Source organism: Amphiura filiformis, chromosome 3 (genome assembly GCF_039555335.1).
Source record: "Amphiura filiformis chromosome 3, Afil_fr2py, whole genome shotgun sequence".
Lineage (NCBI taxonomy): Eukaryota > Metazoa > Echinodermata > Ophiuroidea > Amphilepidida > Amphiuridae > Amphiura > Amphiura filiformis.
Genome location: NC_092630.1, coordinates 65,113,358 through 65,121,939, shown reverse-complemented (window position 1 = coordinate 65,121,939; position 8,582 = coordinate 65,113,358).

Genomic DNA, 8,582 nt, shown 5'->3' with positions numbered 1-8,582 from the left:
AGATCTGGGCGACCAATCACAAGCCAGATCCATTTAAAGATGCATTATACATCATGGCCAATTTTAGTAGGCCAGATTTCCGACAATCTCATCCATAGAAGCTCATAGCCATGTTAAAGCCATATTATAACATTTCCAAACAAAATAGATTCGCATTTCTTTGCCATAAAATGTTAGCTTTTACTGTCAGGTATATCCCATTTTATTTTTGAGCCGAACAACTACGGCAAAGCAAAGAAAATTGGAATTTACTACCAGCGCACATGTCGCCAATACGTACCACTCCTTCGGTCATGTTATGATACGACCCTTTGTTGTGTATATCACCGTCCTGCACGCCGTGTATGTACTGTATGTTATGAACATCGTGTACATGCGTTCGACTAATAATTCCATCGTAATAATAAAGCGCCGGCGTTTTATTCAAAATCTCAGATTTTGACAAAACTACAGCACCCAGAGTCTTGATTTTTGCAGGGTATATTGGTTTAATAAAGTACAATTTAATCTTGTAAAAAAAAGAATTTGAAAAATTCAGTGAGGGCGTTCTCCTCAGGAAATGTTATGATATGGCTTTAAAGGGGGTAACCCTATTGGTTTTGGATATGGATTGTCTTTAAAATTACATAATAATATCAAATATCTCCCCCTTTATGCTGCTTTGTGAAAAAACGAGAGCATTTTCAGCGTAAATGTGAATAAATAGCCAAATTTGCAATCCAATACCTTGTATACGTGAATTGCATTCTGGGTAGGCATGCAACAACAACAATTCCCGTTCAGTATGACGAATGCTGACATGCTGCAATGCCGGCCCGTATTGAACGGAAAATATTTGTTTGTTTTTTGTTTTTTCGCATCGTTTCAGAAAAAAAGGAAACAAAATATATTTCCCCTTTCAATATTTACATTTCAAATGAATATAAAAATTTTGGGTTAAAAATGGAGAGGAAAAAAACCTTCCGATACCGGGTTTTGAACCGGGTACCTCTAGGGTAAAAAGAACGGTAGCTAGCCAATTGAGCTATTTCACCAACTGAAATAATCAAGGAATTGTTTTAATTATATACGGCGGACCGTCTCCTCAGCACTTAGCGTAGTCTCGAGCCAGACTGTATGTGGCTATCGACGAGGATCGACGAGTGTCAGACCGACGCAAACTGGCTGTGTAGGAGACTACACTTAGCGTAGTTCGCTTTTTCTCTTCCCATGATCCAAGTAATTTTTATTGTTTACAAACTGGTATACCTGTAAAAACCGCTGTGATTCATGATTTCTCGAAATACATCGACTTGGAGCGTCAAATTTCAGGATAGTAATGAGAAAAATAGTATCTATTATGTGATACCAAAACCTCATCAACAATGAAAAAAATCGGGGGATGATGCTGTCGATCGGGTTACGGACCTTTAAGCATGTAAACCGCAATCCAAAGTCAGTAGTCCACTTGGGAAGCTAACAAACAGAGGGAGTAGGGTGACTGAAAAGATCAGATGTCAAAATCTATCAATTGTGCACACATTAATTTAATCAGAGTTTTAAGCTTAAATACAATATCCAGAGACAGAGTATGCACAATGGGCAAGTGGACTACGGGGTAGTCTAGACTCTAGCCGGTCAAAGAAAATCTACGTAAATATGTTTTCTACACTTCACTTCAATGGTGATAAGACAATCGCAGCACATGGAATTTTAGAGGGATTTTGATAGCAGTTCCATTAGGCCGTATAAAATTAATGTTTTGGTTCTCGTCCAGAGGATTTTCATGAATTGATGAGGAGGGAGGGAGGGAGGGAGGGAGGGAGGGAGGGAGGGAGGGAGGGAGGGAGGGAGGGAGGAGGAGGAGGAGGAGGTTTTTTTTTTTTTTTTTTTTTTTTCAATGTAAAATTAGCATTGTCAGTAGTTTTCGGTCTTCTCCAACAGTGCTCGAGGAACGATGAGGCCCTTTTTTTTTTTTTTTTTTTTCAAATGTGAGATTTTGAGGGATAAACCCCCTAGAGTACCACAAAAAGACTTGGAAGTGATGCTTGTTCTCTAATAAACTTATTCATATGTATGAAGATTTCATAAATCATTCCAAAGTCTAAAAAATTGAAAAATCTAAAAAAAAAAAAAAAACAACTGACAAATACAAGAAATTGAGGAGGGAGGGAACGAAAACCAAAATATTAATTTTACACGGCCTTAAAAAAAGCTGCTATCATCATGAGACTAAGATCTAGAAACACCACCGAAATGCTGTTTTAGGGAATTTTGCTAGCTGAATCTTTTTGATGAAAGTCAATCTTTGATAGGCATGATCACAAAATTTTCAAGTAGGTTTTTTCACATGGAAATTATTTTGTTTAAAAAGGTGATCATTTAACTTAAAAAAATGAGGGTCAACCATGTCTGTAGCTCAAATATCAACAAAGTTATGGGCAAATGTCTGTTTTTAAAAATTTTCATTTGTCTGCGGCCATCATTGACAATGCCTTACAATGACTTACTGTACAAAAGAGCCAGTAATGTATCGTTTTTCACCACGATGATCCGTTTTACACAAAGGCGATTTTATTTTATGAAATCTAACTATCACTGCATGATGACTTCTGTATCAAGGATAAAGGACCAGCACTTTTTAGACTACGTCTCCAAGTTTCTGGTGTCCAAATTTCAAAATTTTGTATTTTCCTATGGGGAATACACAGTTAAGCCATTTACTGTGTCTGTGGTCGCAACTTTTTGAGCTTTTTGAGTTGAACGTCGCCCTCTATAATAAGCAATGTGGACATACCTATCTTTGACAAGATGTAACTTTGCTATGGAAAGTGCTATGAAAAAAAGGTTTTCAGTTTTGGCTTTCTTTACTCAAGGGCTTTAATTTGATATATAAAATGATGCAGTTTGATGGCAAATTTGAATTCACCTAGCATACCTATATAGGGTGTCAGGACGTTTCGCCCCACACCAGTACATACCACTACCAGTTCGCCCCAATACACGTACATACATGACCAGTTAAGCCCCAATACACGATACATATACCACGACAAGTTCGCCCCAATTGACTCACTGTGTAAACTGTAAAGTGCCGTGAATGCAGTGCATGCGGTCATATGGCCAATCAATACAACTTCCAATTGTTTGCATTTATATTCATGTATTATGGAATAATGAATGCGACCTATTCATATAATAATAATTAATATTATAGCAAATATTATAGTATTATTATTATTTTCTTATGATAACAATAAAAAATAACTATCATTATTATTAATAGTACTAGTATATATATTAATCATATCTTAATTATTATTATATTATTGAATCACTTTACATTGTGTTGTTTAATTTGTTTATTTACTGTAGGCCTATATCTTTGTAAAACAAATTTGACGGTGTTCTATGAATGATCGGTCACCCATATACTCAAACATTAGGCCTACTCATGATAATGGTGTCTTCCAGTGCATGCAGCATGTATGATACATTAATCAGTATATCTTCATGCATGATAATGTATCCGGTAATGTATACTTTTCATGCAAGAATGGGATTTCTGACGTTGTAGGCATACTAAACCTTTTAAAAACAACTATTTTTTTTATATAATATACACCCCTCCACCCCCAAGTTACACAACGCACACCTTCATGAACAGTATTGAACAGAATAAAAGAATTGAGCGCGGAATTGGAAAATGTTACTTTAGCGCGCATAAATCCAATTGTGTTTTTTTTACCGCTATAATTCAAATGCAAAATATTTCCCATTTAATTCTTTTTTACAACATAGGAATTATAAGCCTAATACAATGTTTCACACGAGAGATATTCAATTTATTTATTCTCTGAGAACAAACTTTTTCTTCTTCAATTTTGTTTTTACTTTAAAAATGTAAAAAAAAGTGGCGATAGCCTATTAAATGTTTAAAACTGTCCAAGCTTACATTGAACTCGGCCAAATTCATTATGTTTTTAAGATATTGGAGCTACCATGGGTAAAAAAATTATTAATGGAACAATTTTGTGTAACGTGTTTAGGGGCTTTGATTTGATATAATTTGAAACGTTATTTTCCCTGTTCACGCGCACAAGTATTTGGAACTATAGCCTACATGTATGTTTCTCTCTTAGGCTTTCTGCATGTTATACTATGCAGTATGCAAATCACATTTCTTTACTGATTTCTAACAAACACCACCGTGAAACACCAAACCTATATATTATATTAATCATAGGCCTACTTATTTATGAAGGTGCAATCTGACTATTTTGATTTGTATATAATTGACAGTTATTTCATCATGCCGATAGATTATGCTACCGTGCAGCAGTGCGCTGTAATGCGCCGGTGCTCCTTTGTTAAAATGGAAATCCCTGATGGGACACAGTCAAAGAGCTTTTAAAATCCCCTATAAATTCTTTGTTGAATAGTAGCATTTCCATTATTGCAACATATAGCCTATATATAATAACTTTAGAATGTATATTTGATAATGACTATTATCAGTAACAACCGAAATTATAACTGCGGCAGGTCCTGGACAGTACCTGAATCCAGTCAGAAGCTATCTCATTGGGCGATGAAAAAATAAAAAAAAAAACATAGAAATATCCAAAACTATGGAACAATTTAGAGTCTCATTTTTGTAAGGAATTTCTATCTGAAATCCCTCGGGTAATTCTGGCTAGAAATACCGAAATATCGAATCATGCTGTAAACATCTAAACATGTTAAACACCATCTGATCTCTTCACTCTACCGTGTACATGGTATAACAATATTGATTAATCGAAACAACTTTGTGAGAGATCAGTGTTACATGTCTTATTGGCTTTTAATGTGGCGTTCTGAAAAGTAAGCGTGTTAACTAGGAATTAAACAAAATATTAATTCCATACAGCTTAAAACACATAGCAAAGACTTGCAATTAATGGAGTTCACATAATTTTCTTTCAGACTTGAAAGCAAGTATACTTCATATGTACCTGCACTTGGTACTATATTTTATGATAATAATGATTTTACTAGAAGTCTCCTTTGCCTGCTCTTTGGAGCCTTGCAAATGTATTAAGTTATGCTACTCTGCGCATAACATATTCTCAAACGAAACCCACTTTATAACTGCGGCAGGTCCTGGACAGTACCTGAATCCAGTCAGAAGCTATCTCATTGGGCGATGAAAATATAATACGAAAAACATAGAAATATCCAAAACTATGGAACAATTTAGAGTCTCATTTTTGTAAGGAATTTCTATCTGGAAATCCCTCGGGTAATTCTGGCTAGAAATACCCGAAATATCGAATCATCCAAATCTAGGTATATCAAACACCCAGATTTGGAAGTTAGGCCTATACGAAGTGGTCCTTTGTTACCAAAAATAAATAGATGTTTGAATTGGTGAATTGGCGCAATATGGTACCTTTGTTGTCTGTGTCATGTGTTTTCTCATATTTTAGTATGAATTCAATAAAATAAGTAACCACTCGATGAACAATTATTACGGGTATACTCGACTGACAAGTTACATTGATTAACAGTTTGAGCAAGTTTGAATGGGATGAAACTGAGTTCGTCTTACTTTCAGAAAATTAATCTAGAAAATTAAATTAGAGGAATCAATTATTTGCGGTCATGGATATTTCGGGGACAAAATTGTGATATAAAGTGAAATAAATATTAAAATATTGGTATAGCGAGAGCAATAAATATTTTACGTAAATCATCCAATTTTATCATTATTAGGCTATGTTTTGGATCCAATATTATCACACATTTGGACTCATCAAAACATAATAATGAGAAAAAAAATAGGAGTATGACCCCAAAATGGGGTAGATGCTAACAAATAGGGCGTTTTGAGGGAAGGCCCTAAAAATGAGTTCTTTCTGGGCCATATTCTAAACTTTATTTTATTTATTTATTTATTATTTAACCTGGGTGACCGATCAATGCACTGGCATGGCACTGTTCTCCCTTGGTTCCCGGGTAAACTTTGGTCTTTTGGTTGCAGAATGAGATCAAACAAGAAAACTAAATGTGTAAAAAACAGGGACATATATCACACCTATCCCTTTGAGCAAGAGGATTTATAAATCATGATAGTCCAGGAAGAATTAATCCCTTTACCGTCTCTTTACTGGTAAATGGTCCCAATAGAAACATGCCAGGCTATTTACATACAAGTTGCAGAAATTAAGAAAAACAAAATGAATCATAATAACTGTCAATCACAATTATCAAAATTGTAAAAATACATTTATATTAGAGAAGTATGTCCTTTATAAATGTATCTGATATAAAGTACAAAATTATATAATCAAAATAATAGTGTTTTAATTAAAGATATATAATTAATTTAGATTTATATCTTTGACTAACCAGTTTTGCAAACAAAATAAATGGATTTTTTTCTTCTTCGCGGCACTGCCTCCCACGCCTTCGTCGCAAACACAAAACACGGCCCGTAATTCTCAGGTCTTAATCAAATTGAGAGCAGACAACTTGACCTAGGGACTTGTCAAGCAATCGATCGTACATCAGTGTGTAAAGCACGCGGACGCTGGCCCGGGACTTGTCAAGCAAAGGTACGCCGTTGTGTGTTCTGGCACTTTTGCGTGCTTGGTGCACGGAACCGTTGATTGAACACATATCACACCCGGCGTTTTTCGTGTAAGTGGCAGCAAATAATCCGCCGCTAACACGCTGGGCGAAAAGTCAGTGCACAGCACGGAACCCATAAAATATCTCAAAGCTGCTGCTGGCGTTTGTTTTGCTAGTTGTCCTCATTTGTCTTTGAAAAATTTGCCAAATATTTTCAGTATTAATAGTGTCATTATTTAATATGTTTCTGAAAGTTTTGAACATCACAAACTTATTTTAACTGAGTTAATTGAGTCGGTAAAATAAAAATACACAAAACTCGCAAGAGTTTTTTTTAATTTTTTTTTTTTTATATATATTGTTTTGTTTTGCCACATTATGTAAATTATTACATAGCCATACTGGCGATAAGTAATTTACATGTTTACACTACTTATTATATTATACAAAATATGAAGTTAACACGATTTGTAAAATGAGATAAATCCTTTGTCCGTGAAAGCATAACTGTTTATAATACTTAAAATAAAGAGTCTAAAAGTACACGAGGATTTAATATTATATAAAAATGAATTATTGTTAATGAAAATATAAGCTAATATAGTGTGACATCAAAAATTTATTTTGCAACACGGGCGTATCATCTAGCCCTACCACAGGGCCTTTTTTTTTTTTATATTACACATTATATACACCATGCTATATACTGAGAACTGCTAAAAACCCAGTGACAGCTCACAACCCACTAACCGCTGTCCTCGAGATTCTGGGGAATTAGCAGTCACTGGCAGCAGCTCTCTAAACATAGCCAGGTTTTATGCATGCATGGTTTTGGATCACCACAGTCAAAAGGCCCTATACTAGTAGGGCTAGTATCATCGTGCATTATATTTTTGTTATGAGTACCAATCTTCAGTCCGTCAGCAATCAGCATACCATTTGCTTTAAATACACGCCGGGCTTCAAGCAATTGACCAGGAAACAGTCAACAACAGCCCCAATACCCGCGGCATAAAAAGGGGACGAAAGTGGTGGGAGTAGATTTCCGTGGTTGAAAATTAGCGAGAAAAGCACTAAAAAGCGAGTTTCACAGCGAGAAATTGCGTATTCTATTTGAGCTTACAATAATGCTACAATGATCTCCGTGACGGAACGGTTATGATTGATCGTATTGATTGGCATTGGTCGCATGCAAGCTCATGCACACTTCGGCAACATTACACAGTGAGTCAATTGGGGCGAACTGGTCGTGGGATGTATTGTGTATTGGGTGAACCTTTTTGGGGCGAATGTGTTTTGGGGTGAGACGTCTCGCATTCCTATATAGAAGTAAGGGAAACCGGGCTGTGTGCGATCTCCTTTTTTGAAGATTGGAGTTAAATTGCCATGTGATGATGTTCTGTGGCTCAACATCGACCCAGCAACCAACTCAACACAAAAGTTGACAACCATGAGAGTTACCAAATTGTGCAGAACATCAGTGTTTGCAATATTAACGTGCAGGTCGTTGAAGTCCCTGGAAAAAAAAGGCGGTAAATCCGAGCAAATTGCTGCCATATCTTTGTTAAAATAGCAATTTAGGCTAGACCAGGTCTAAGTTTTGTTGAAGTTGTGCTTGGATCTTCAAACGAAACGTGTTTTTATTTTGTTATTCATTTATTTTATTTATTTATTTGTTTATTATTGATTGATTGATTGAGTTTATTATTATTTGTTAATGATCATTTTGTAATGATGCCACATGCACGCCCCCCCAAAAAAAAACCTTGAATTGGAAATTTGTTGTGTTTGTACCTAAATCATATAACCCAATAAACCTAAATCGAACCCTAATCCTAAAGGTAATCCTAAACATTACGTGTAAAAATTACGTCTGAATATTAAATCTGAATCTGAAATTACATGATGTGTGTGGGCGGGGGTGAAGAGGGGTGGGGGTGTGGAGCCGCCCTTGGGTGTGCCGTGTTGAGGGTTGTGTACAATAATGA